We start from the raw sequence: 11,902 nt of genomic DNA on the forward strand, positions 1-11,902 counted from the left end.
TTTAAAAATCCCAATTAATTTTGACATCTGCGGGTCTGCCACCGCGGTAAGGGTTCAAAGCTACACTGGTCAATTGTCTAATATGAACTATCGACTAGCCTTCTTGTAGGGTAAGTAAAGTGGGGTCTTTTTGGGGTCAAGTTGGCTCCAAAATAACACTGGTGGTGGAGGATTGGAATAGCATCAACTATCTATGGCAGACTTCGTAATCCAATGAGTCCAGATAGGTCCCTAGTACTCCAGGGCATTGTTGATTATTAACTTAACAATTAATGGGACCTACAGGGTAGACCTATCACCGAGAACTGAGATTTTTCCTACTCTGCTCCATTTAATCCTGTACACCAATGCCCAAACAGAAAAAGGTGGTCCTAACAGGAAGCTCAGCAGTTCTCCATATTCCATTATGAGAGCTTAGACAGATGTTAGTTAAATATAATCTATTCTACTAATCACTTTCTTTTCCTAAATCAAATTGGCAATAATTACTTTTGGATCTGCATGCATGGCTTTATATCTTCCAAAACTGAAGGTACAACTTGCCATTAAACCACCCAATGCAAAGTTTTGGGTGTGATTTCTGCATCTATGCAACCTTATACACTGGTTTTTAAAACAAACTTTACAAATTGTGGAAAACATTTTCCACTCTCAAATTTGTTCCTACTTAGTCTCATTTACAGATAATACAGTATTGGCCCAGAATTTACTGTAACGGGAAGGAAATGGCACAGTGCTCGCTCCAGGGCATCTAGGATCTGAATGAACAGGGCAAGTAAATGTGTATCTCCTTAATCAATCAGACTGAAGGATTGTGAAATTAACAGCACAAGGGCTGAGAAGGAAGTGTAAGTTAGAACTGTAAAATCAATGGGCCGGATTTTGCCATGAGCAGTGAACAAACTGCGCCAGCCGTTCATTAAGACTTTCACTTGCCCATAGACTTTCCATGGGGTCTTGCATGATAAGTTGCTGTCAATAAGACATTCAAATGGAGTGGTGCCCCTACAGGGCATCTGGGACTTGTGTGAACAGGACAAGCATCATGTGTATCTCCTTAACGAATCAGATTGAAGAATCGTTAATGAGCAGCGCAGAGTCAGAACTAGGAAGTGTAAATTAGAATAGCGAATTCAATGTCAAAACTGTTAGAGAAAGCGAAATAAAGAGGGAAAGAAAGACTGGATAAGAGACAAAGAAAATGTTAAAAATTATTTTCTGAAGGGTGCCTTTCAATCTACCAAACCTCACCAATACTTTGCTTATCTTCTGCAGAATATTTAAATGTCAAATTAGAAAGTTATTTCAGTGGTTTCAGGCAAAACAGTTGAATTTTTTAAACTAGCATAATGATAAAGCTCAAAATGAAACTCCTATTTGGTTCCCTTACCATGAACATTTCCAGCTTGAAAACTGGACTTTCACTCTTACCTGTATCTCAATAGCAATAGCCTTTGTTGGCACAGACTCCAGTTTTACCTTTTTGCCCAGTGATAGATATTTGGAATATCAGCACAAAAAAGTATCTATTTTGGATCTTAGAAATTACAAGAGCTTTGCCTAACAGACAGCATTAATGAATACATTTACTTTGAATAAAGTTTACTATTCTGAGTGAAGGACCCATGGGAAAAAAGTCAATCTCAACTATTTTTTTTAAAAATTTGTTCATGGGATGTGGGCGTCACTGGTAAGGCCAGCATTTATTGCCCATCCCTAATTGCCCTTGAGAAGGTGGTGGTGAGCCGCCTTCTTGAACCATTGCAGTCCGTGTGGTGAAGGTTCTCCCACAGTGCTGTTAGGTAGGGAGTTCCAGGATTTTGACCCAGCGACGATGAAGGAATGGCAATATATTTCCAAGTCATGATGGTGCGTGACTTGGAGGGGAACATGCAGGTGTTGTTGTTCCCATGTGCCTGCTGCCCTTGTCCTTCTAGGTGGTAGAGGATGTGGGTTTGGGAGGTGCTGTCGAAGAAGCCTTGGCGAGTTGCTGCAGTGCATCCTGTGGATGGTACACACTGCAGCTACTGTGCGCCAGTGGTAGAGGGAGTGAATGTTTAGGGTGGTGGATGGGGTACCAATCAAGCCGGCTGCTTTGTCCTAGATGGTGTCGAGCTTCTTGAGTGTTGTTGGAGCTGCACTCATCCAGGCAAGTGGAGAGTATTCCATCACACTCCTGACTTGTGCCTTGTAGATGGTGGAAAGGCTTGGGGAGTACCTAGCCTCTGACCTGCTCTTGTAGCCACAGTATTACTGAGGCCACTTCCAATCCTGTTGTTACTAGATTTTCAATAATGAATAATGTTGGGCATGTGAATTTTTCATATGCCCATCTAACTATAAAAGCATCCTGCAGTACAATTGTAGATTTCGTGGCTTATAAACACTACAGTGAAAAGAACTGGTGGTGCTGTCCAAGCAACTTGGTAATGAATTAGGAATATCACACAAATATTATTACATGCTAAACATAAGAAGTGCAGTTTTTCCCCTATAGTATATTGGTACCATTGGTATTGAATATAAAAAGGAAATTATGTTGAATTTGTACAAGGCACTGGTTAGGCCTGTGTTGCCCAATAGAAATCACTAGCTAGCCACATATGTGGCTACAGCAACACCATTTTAGCTACATGCACTAACACCTTACACAAAATATGGGTAAATGTACTTCACAATGTGTATATTTACTTAACAAATATGTACACCCATTCAGTGCAAAACTTTCCAGTCTTTCTCTTTCACCAAAGTTTGCGCTTCTGGCATGAATTTATCAGGCACAGAACATCTTAGTACAGCTTCTAGGTTTTTGTCCAGCAGTTGCAAACGGTTACTTTGAGTTCAGAGGATGTTGACCCACACGAGACGTGCCAGATTCGCCCCTGCTCTCCATCCAGAACATGGTTGGATGCTGCTTCCCCTTTGTCATGACATACCCTGTTGGAGCTGCTCGTTATTGGTTGGGTTTGCTTTCTTCTGCTGGTCTGAAGTAGTTATTCTGATTGGTCAAGCTGACCATGGTGACAGCTCCCCTCTCCATACAACATTGCTGGTGTTTCCATGATGCTGAAGTCCAGTGTTTTCATCCATGTTACACACCATTTTAGCAGATAACCAATAGTCAGTAACCAAGAATGCAAAGCACACACAATAAAAAGATACTCTGCTTTTCCTCTTACCATTTTACCAACATATGCACAAATAGGTTAAAGTACACACGCATACGCCATACAATAAGTATCAAAATCACATGTCCAACTCGTGTGTCCATTCACTAACCAAAAATGCAATTGGTAACATCTGGATTCACAATTAAACACATGTGGCTAGTGGCTAATGGCTAATGTATTGGACAACAGTGGGTTAGGCCACAGTTAAAGTACTGTGTGCAATTCTGGGTACCCTCGTTATAAGGATAGTAGAGCCTTGGAAAGGGTACCAGGAATAAGGTTATAGTTGTGAAGAAAGGCTGAAAATGGTAAATTAAAATTTTACCTAATCCTGCAGTTCAACAGTTATCTTGTTGGCGGATTACAGTGAATCCCGGAGCAGTTCTGGTGTGTCACTGGGATAACTCCCCTTGTTGGATACCATCAGTCTTACTTAAGACTTGTGACCTTCAGGGACGGCTCCGCAGTATAAGAAAGCGGCAGCACTGTTGTCAAAACATCGTCAGACATTTCAGATCAACAGAGGCGGGTTTGAGCAGGTTGAGAGGAGCAGGGGCTCGGAGGGGGGGCCCAGCGGGCACCGGTCCGGACTGGTACCGTGCACTGCCCCGCACCCCGCGAATGACAAATCGGGAAAAGGGGGCTCCTCCGCACCCCACACAGCCCGACGGGGAGTTTGACAGCCGGGCCCAGTCACATTGAAGACCGGGCGGCAGCGGCAGCAGCGGCATCGGCATCGGCCGGGGCCGCTTCACACTCGGCATCGGGGTCGGGATCCACTCAGCAGGAACGTCCTCAACATCCTACCGACTGTGGCTGTTGCCGACAGCAGCCCCTCTCTCTCTCTCTCTCTCTTCCCCCCCCTCCCCGGGCTGTCAGCTCCAGCTCGAGCTCCTGGTTTCCGTTATTACGAAGCGGTCTCGAACCTTCATTTTTTTTTAAAAAAAAGACCCGAATCTCACCTGAGAACAATCGCAGCAGCCGCGTCACTGTGGAACGGTCCGGGCGCGCGCTGTCATGTGACCGCTCACGTGACTCCGCCGCTGTTAAAGGGACAGGCTCTCCGTAAACCGAAACTTGTTATGCCTTTTCTGAATGAACCCACAAGGAGGCACTGGGTTGCCCCAGCATCATCAAACTAAAAAAAAAAGTCTCCCCTTTTTAGAGGGGCACAACAAAAAGAGAACTAAACCATAAAACAAAGGAAACTTATAAAATTACCACTAAATTGTCCACTTTGCCGCCCAGTCTATGCAGTGCCCACCAGTCACTGAATCAAATCTGCTATCAACATTCTCAAGGGCAATTAGGGATGGGCAATAAATGCCGGCCTCGCCAGCGACGCGCACATCCCATGAACGAATAAAAAAAATTCACCTGCACTCTTTATTACAGATTCACTAATTCCATTATTTAGTTATAGGGATGCCACCTTTCATCGAGTCTAAAACCAATGTGGTCAAAAAGGAGGTGGGATCAGGTATGTGGAAAAAAAAGACATCATAGTTATCCAAAGCGCCCTATTTTGAATGAATCCTTCAAGCATCCTCTTTTTGGGAGGATGCCACTAATAGAATACAACACAACCCATCCAGACTGAAATAATTCCCAGTTTACACCCATATTTGCCAGGTCGGATCTATGATGCAATAAACCTCTTGCAGTGCCCACCGGTTGCAAAAGGTATTGAGCCAACTAGCTGACTTGTATTTGATGGCCACCCTGACATGTACCAGAGCTCTGGACATTGATAAGCATGTGGGGTGACACATCTGAGAAGTGATTCAAACGCACCTCCGAATAATAGGAAATGCCAAACAGATCCACTCGTGCATGCGCACAGCAATTTTTGAAAGGCAGCAATCAGAAACTGGATCCTAACAATTGAAAGTTCTGTTTTTTACTGTTGCTGAAAAAAACAGACCATATCATATAGGAGAGCAGTGGCAGGTGACAGACTCCCCACCCCCCCAAACAACCAATGTTTTACCTCATATGAGGAAGAAGACATCTGAGGTGCTGAAGGCAGAGAAGTAAGAGGGCAGCCGGCATCTCAGGGTTCATTAATCAGGGTTATTCTATCATTCAATAACTACCAACAACATATATACCGGAGTCATAAACCATCTAGTCTTTCTCATGTAAGCTATATGTGAAAGTTCATCATTGTAACCTCTCTTCCTCCTTTCTTTCTCTAGATGTGCCAGAGGTTGAAGAACCATGTCCCAGTACAACAGCTATGCCAGCACATGCTGTGACTCACCACAGTCCTCTTAGGAACCAGCTCAGAGACATCCACCCTGGGAGTAAGATAATACGCTGAAGGGGACTACATTGGGTGAGACACAAAGCATGATTAAGCAGAAGCAGCTAGTGATGGCACATGAGGAAGAGGAACTTGCTGTCCGGAGGGTCAGGTTGATTCATGCCTCAGCTGACAAGCCTGGCATCAGAAATGCACAGATCAATTACAGACAATCCTTAGGCAGAATTTCAGTGATCTCAATGGGATCATTAGATCTGGTTTCATGTTGACCTGTGCACACGGTGAGATAGTGCCCAAAAGTAGTAGCATGATGGAAATGGGCAATGATAATGATGATGTATCATAGTAGGTACAGCACAGGAGTAGGCCATTCAGCCCTTTGTGCCTGTGCCAGCTCTTTGAAAGAGCTATCCAATTAATCCAGCTGCCCTGCCCATTGCCCATAGCCCTGGAATTTTTTTCCCTTCAAGTATTTATCTAATTTCTTTTTGAAAGTTACTATTCCACCACCCTTTCAGGCAGTCCATTCCAGATCGTTACAACTCGCTGCGTAAAAAAATGTTTCCTCATGTCACCTCTGGCTCTTTTGCCGATCACTTTAAATCTGTGTCCTCTGGTTACCGACCCTTCTGCCACTGGAAATAGCTTCTCCATATTTACTCTATCAAAACCATTCATGATTTTGAACACCTCTATCAAATCTCCCTTTAACCTTCTCTGTTCTAAGGAGAACAACCCCAGTTTCTCCAATCTCTCCACATAACTGAAGTCCCTCATCCTTGGTACCATTCTAATAAATCTCTTTTGCACCCTCTCTAAGGCCTTGACATCCTTCCTAAAGTTTGATGCTCAGAATTGAACACAATACTCTCAGGACACCAGCATATCTGGACTTTCCTGTCGGCCCTCTTTAATGCCTGCACATCTATCAGAAGATATGAAGAGTTCAGTTTTGCAAGCAGCCACAAAAATGGCGCAGACTGCAGCAGATCCACTTCAGGAATTAGTTGCCATGAGATGAGGGCCAGATCAAACCTAAGTGGCTCCCATTGACACATAGCAGCCAACCACCTCATTTACTCCTTCCACTGAGATAGTACCAAGACCAAGCACCAGATTACAGTTAAGAGGACACACTTCACATACCATCAACAAAGGGAAGCACTATGAAATAGAACAGTAGCCACATCTAACCTGATGTGGATGTTTCGCAAGATAGCAGCACATGTCAGGCATCTAGCTAACCTCCTCAAAGGCCTACTCAAAGAGCACATAGAAGGCAGGGCCAGGCTGTGCAGGCAATAACAGAAGAGTTGCAACCCACAGCAGGTCCTGACTGGACTCAACTGTGATGAGATAGTCCCAAGATGCTCTTTTTTCAATCCAGCAGCCAACATCTCTCACAACACTTGCCCTCAATTGGCAACTGGCAGGAGCACCAGGATAGGAGACAGCAAAGCATGTCTAAGTACCCAGGGGAAACATGGTGAGAAAAAGTAGAGCCTTATATTGAAGGTGAACGGTATATAGGAAAAATAACTAAGATATTGTTCGATGAGCTAAGTAATTCTTAAAGACTCCGGTTGAGGTGCTGTAGCATGCTTGTTTAGTGAGGAGTAAAGACAGATGTTTTGTCATACAAGGATTGGATTAGGCATCAAAGCTATAGTTTTCATAGGTGAAAAATTTAATTCAAGAAAAATATATTACTAATTCAGATAGACTGAACAGGCTGGTGCTATTTTCTTTAGAAAAGAGAAGTCTGAGAGGTGATCTGCTAGAGGTCTTTAAAATTATGAAGGAGTTCAATATGGTAGGCGTAGAGAAGATGATTCAACTTGTGGGGAGTCCAAAACTATGGGCCATAAATATAAAATAGTCACTAATATATCCAATAAGAAATTCAGGAGAAATTTATTTTCTCAGAGAGCGGTGAGAATGTTGAACTTGCTACCATATGCAGTGATTGAGGCATTAAAGGGGTATCTAGATAAGTACATGAGGGAGAAAGGAATGGAAGGATATGTTGATAGGATGAGATGAAGTAAGGTGGGAGGAGGCTCGTGTGGAGCCTAAACAGTGTCATAGACCTGTTGGGCCACATGGCCTGTTTCTGTGCTGTAATTCTATGTAATTCTATGCAATAAACTGTCTATGAATTTCCCTGGCAAGACAGAAGGCTCCTTCAGGGATTCCATTTCCAGGCTTTCCTGATTAACGAAGTTGTGCAGGGCAACAAAGCAAGCAATCATGATATGAAATGTAGACTTGGGAGCACACTACAACGTTCCACCAAATCTAACAGGGCAGCGAAACCTTTCCTTCAGAAACTCTATAGTACCGCTCAAGTTGATGAATGTGATTCAATGTACTGATGTTAAGGTGGTGAGTTTAGCAATCAAAGTAGGATCATGAGCCATGGAAGCACGGAGTACACCTTGTTGCCCAAAAACCATTGCAACATACGACAAACAATCTGAAGGAGTAAAATCACTTTCTATTCAGGAAATTTAATGGGTTCACGATAGAAGCCTGCAGTGCAACATTGTGCCATCTATTACTCTCTAAACTTTGAGCAAACCGGAAAAATTATAGAACTGAATGACCCCTATATGCTGCTGCCTTGGTGTCATCTCAAAGTGCATGATTCCCTAGCTTTCCTAAAGTTGGTTATTAGTGACCTGAATGGGCACCCTATGTGATATTGCTAAAGACCTCTATTGCAGCCTGAGAAAGCTAGTAGTATAAAAGCTGAGACCTGTACTCACTTTGACAGCCATTCGTGGAGCTGTTTGGCCAGTTGATGCAAGTCATGCAAGGTTTCCTTTGTGAATCAAAATCTGTGAAGGGGCCGCACCTCACTCATTCCCTAATAAGATCTCCAGACTCATAGTGGAGGTAGTTGTGGGTTAGTCTCATCTTTCTTCGATGCTGTCACAGTCTCCTTTGCTCCCTTCTGGACTCCTCCTCCATCAAGATTGCGTTCAGAGGAATATTCATGCTGCTCTGGGGCATCCTAGAGCCCGCTGGTGGTTCCGAAACTGTCACTTTCTGCTGATTTTGGGTGGGAAACTGAACAGGGGCATGCAGATGAGGCCCGGGAATTAAAATCTCCTGGGCCTCATATTGCCAAGGTCAGGGGGGTTTGCTGCCCACCTCAGTCCCCGCCCGCCCAATTCTTGCCTCGGGTTAAAATTGGGGCTATAGTTACAATAGAAGTGCAGTGGGACTTTCAACTTGTCATGGTTAAACTATAGCTATACCCAAAATGTTAATCAGTTGCATTATGGGAGGGGGGGGTCTGATGTATACAAAAGTGTAACTTTTGCTGTGTTAGATTTAGAAATTTTTGCCGGGTGAAGTGAGCTCTGAGAGTACAAAATTTATCTCCGATGATGGCCTGAGGGGGTCATGTCTTCTCCCCCACGCCCCCCCCCCCCCCCCAAAGAAGATTTTATTGTAAAAAATTTTTTGATGCATTTTGAAGTGAAGTGATTCAGCATTTGAGGCCAAGAATAATTTATTCTACAATGCTTTTATATATATTTTAAATATTAAAATCAAAACAGTTTATATGAGTCACAGTTGATTTTTGTCAGAAGGTCAGAAAGTAAGATTCTGAGTGTAGCAGGCCTACATATACGTAGGTATCATAACCGACTGAGATATACTTGCCATCATTGCCTTTTAGGCACTTCCTAAAATTAAAAGTCAATATGACTCTTTATTCAACAGGATTGACTGGCAAGCAGCCATTAAAGATTACTTCAGCTTTCACAAACACAGAGTGAAAAGATGATCAGCGTGAACTAGGCTGAGCAGGGGAGGAGAATGCTAGTTTGAAGAGAGGGAGGAGGGGGAGAAGAGTGCTCACATGAATTGCGGAGGGGGGACCTGGTGAAGGTGCGTGCCAGTGTGAACTTAATGGGAAGGAGTAGAGAGAAAGAGTGTTTCTTGAAGGGGAGTACATGTAGTACATATTGAAAGCATCAGCTCATCCTTTATGTCTAATTGTACAATTGAAAAAAACAGGAGTTTTGCTAAGCGAGGCTGGTTGCCACATCAATTTTCCCAACACGAGGGAGTGGCAACATAAAATATAGCTGAATTTTTGTGCTGCAGCTAGCCTCATAGAGTGATAAATGCTATAGATTGTTTAAATGGGTAGACTTTTGACAATACAGTCCTGTTTCACAATTGGAAGGAGTTGTCTTCTGTGTAGATGTGTAGATAATCTATGGTGGTAGTTCTCCATTTTTCTGGTTCAAGCTTCCTAGCCATCTTCCAGTTCCTTTTTATTTATTGGCTCCTGCTGCTTCTGTTGTTTTGCAAAATGTTGGTTGGTTTCAGTTGCAGGTGTGGGTATTGTATGGTTTCATAATTCATTTTTACAAAATTCTGTGTCCACCAGTAACATCATGTCACTTGCTGCCTCTTGATATGCGCCACCTTCCCCTGCAAGAAAGCGGGACGTGTTTTTTTTATTCATTCATGGGATGTGGGTGGCGCTGGCAAGGCCAGCATTTATTGCCCATCCCTAATTGCCCTTGAGAAGGTGGTGGTGAACCGCCTTCTTGAACTGCTGCAGTCCGTGTGGTGAAGGTTCTCCCACAGTGCTGTTAGGAAGGGAGTTCCAGGATTTTGACCCAGTGACGATGAAGGAACGGCGATATATTTCCAAATCAGGATGGTGTGTGACTTGGAGGGGAACGTGCAGGTGGTGTTGTTCCCATTTCTGGCGCGAATGTTACTTGCCACTTATCAGCCCAAGGGCACAGACTGCTTCATTGTCTGAGGGGCTGCGAATAGAACTGAACACTGTGCAATCATCAGCGAACATCCCCATTTCTGACCTTATGATGGAGGGAAGGTCATTGATGAAGCAGCTGAAGATGGTTGGGCCTAGGACATTGCCCCGAGGAACTCCTGCAGCAATGTCCTGGGGTTGAGATGATCAGCCTCCAACAACCACTGCCATAATCCTTTGTGCTAGGTATGACTCCAGCCACCGGAGAGTTTTCCCCCTGTTTCCCATTGACTTCAATTTTACTAGGGCTCCTTGGTGCCACACTCGGTCAAATGCTGCCTTGATGTCAAGGGCAGTTACTCTCACCTCACCTCTGGAATTCAGCTCTTTTTTCCATGTTTGGTCCAAGGCAGTAATGAGGTCTGGAGCCGAGTGGTCCTGGCGGAACCCAAACTGAGCATCAGTGAGCAGGTTATTGGTGAGTAAGTGTCGCTTGATAGTACTGTCGACGACACCTTCCATCACTTTGCTGATGATGGAGGGTAGACTGATGGGGCGGTAATTGGCCGGATTGGATTTGTCCTGCTTTTTGTGGAGAGGACATACCTGTGCCTGGGTGATGTGCCTGTCATGGTTGAATAGCTGCCAGTGTGTGTGGCCTGTGAGATGTGGGTGGGCGGCTTGAAACAGTGGTAATGTGTAAGGGTGAGAGGAAGCATCTGATTGGAAGAGTTGAATATTGATGGAAAGAGTTTATTGGTATGTGGGGGATGGGGGGTGTCGGGCGTGGTGCAGCTGGTAGGCGACACCATTTGACAGTTGACCTCTGTCACCTTGACCACTCATGTCAAAGCATTGAACTTCTTCCTGCACTGCAGCCATGTTCATGATATGATGTGGAGATGCCGGTGATGGACTGGGGTGGACAAATGTAAGGAATCTTACAACACCAGGTTATAGTCCAACAAATTTATTTTAAAATCACAAGCTTTCGGAGATTATCTCCTTCGTCAGATGATTGAATGAAAAGGTTCTCAAATCGCATATCTTATACGATGTTGGGACAGCATCACACCAATCAAAAGGTGTCGTTGTTATTCAAACAGGCCAGTCACGGAGAACAGCACGTCCCAGTACACTCGATATACATTGTGTCTTTTACACAGGCAGGCAGAAAGAAACTTAAAATGGCAGAGAGAGAGAGAGAGAGAATTTTTAAAAACATATAAATTTTTTCCCCCTTTTTGCTGGTGGGGTTACGTGTAGCGTGACATGAACCCAAGATCCCGGTTGAGGCCGTCCTCATGGGTGCGGAACTTGGCTATCAACTTCTGCTCGACGATTTTGCGTTGTCGTGTGTCTCGAAGGCCGCCTTGGAGAACGCTTACCCGAAGATCGGTGGCTGAATGTCCTTGACTGCTAAAGTGTTCCCCGACTGGGAGGGAACCCTCCTGTTTGGCGATTGTTGCGCGGTGTCCGTTCATCCGTTGTCGCAGCGTCTGCATGGTCTCGCCAATGTACCATGCTCCGGGGCATCCTTTCCTGCAACGTATGAGGTAAACAACGTTGGCCGAGTCACAGGAGTATGAACCATGTACCTGGTGGGTGGTGTCCTCTCGTGTGATGGTGGTATCCGTGTCGATGATCTGGCATGTCTTGCAGAGGTTGCCGTGGCAGGGTTGTGTGGTGTCGTGGACGCTGTTCTCCTGAAAACTGGGT

The 11,902-nt window shown here is 44.4% G+C and overlaps 1 protein-coding gene across 2 annotated transcripts in view; it reads right to left on the reverse strand.

Moving 5' to 3' along the window:
• The window catches only part of atp6v1h (ATPase H+ transporting V1 subunit H), a 113,863-nt gene extending 109,649 nt beyond the window's left edge, over positions 1-4,214 (reverse strand). Inside the window, exon 1 of one of the 2 annotated variants that reach the window (XM_067979974.1) lies at positions 4,133-4,214. The gene's annotated coding sequence lies outside the window, so the exon portion shown is untranslated. Of the gene's footprint in view, positions 1-3,495; positions 3,593-4,132 lie in introns of those variants that run through there. The other variant, XM_067979980.1, reaches the window with a different exon arrangement.
• Between the last annotated feature and the right edge of the window lie 7,688 nt (positions 4,215-11,902).

Source organism: Heptranchias perlo, chromosome 3 (genome assembly GCF_035084215.1).
Source record: "Heptranchias perlo isolate sHepPer1 chromosome 3, sHepPer1.hap1, whole genome shotgun sequence".
Lineage (NCBI taxonomy): Eukaryota > Metazoa > Chordata > Chondrichthyes > Hexanchiformes > Hexanchidae > Heptranchias > Heptranchias perlo.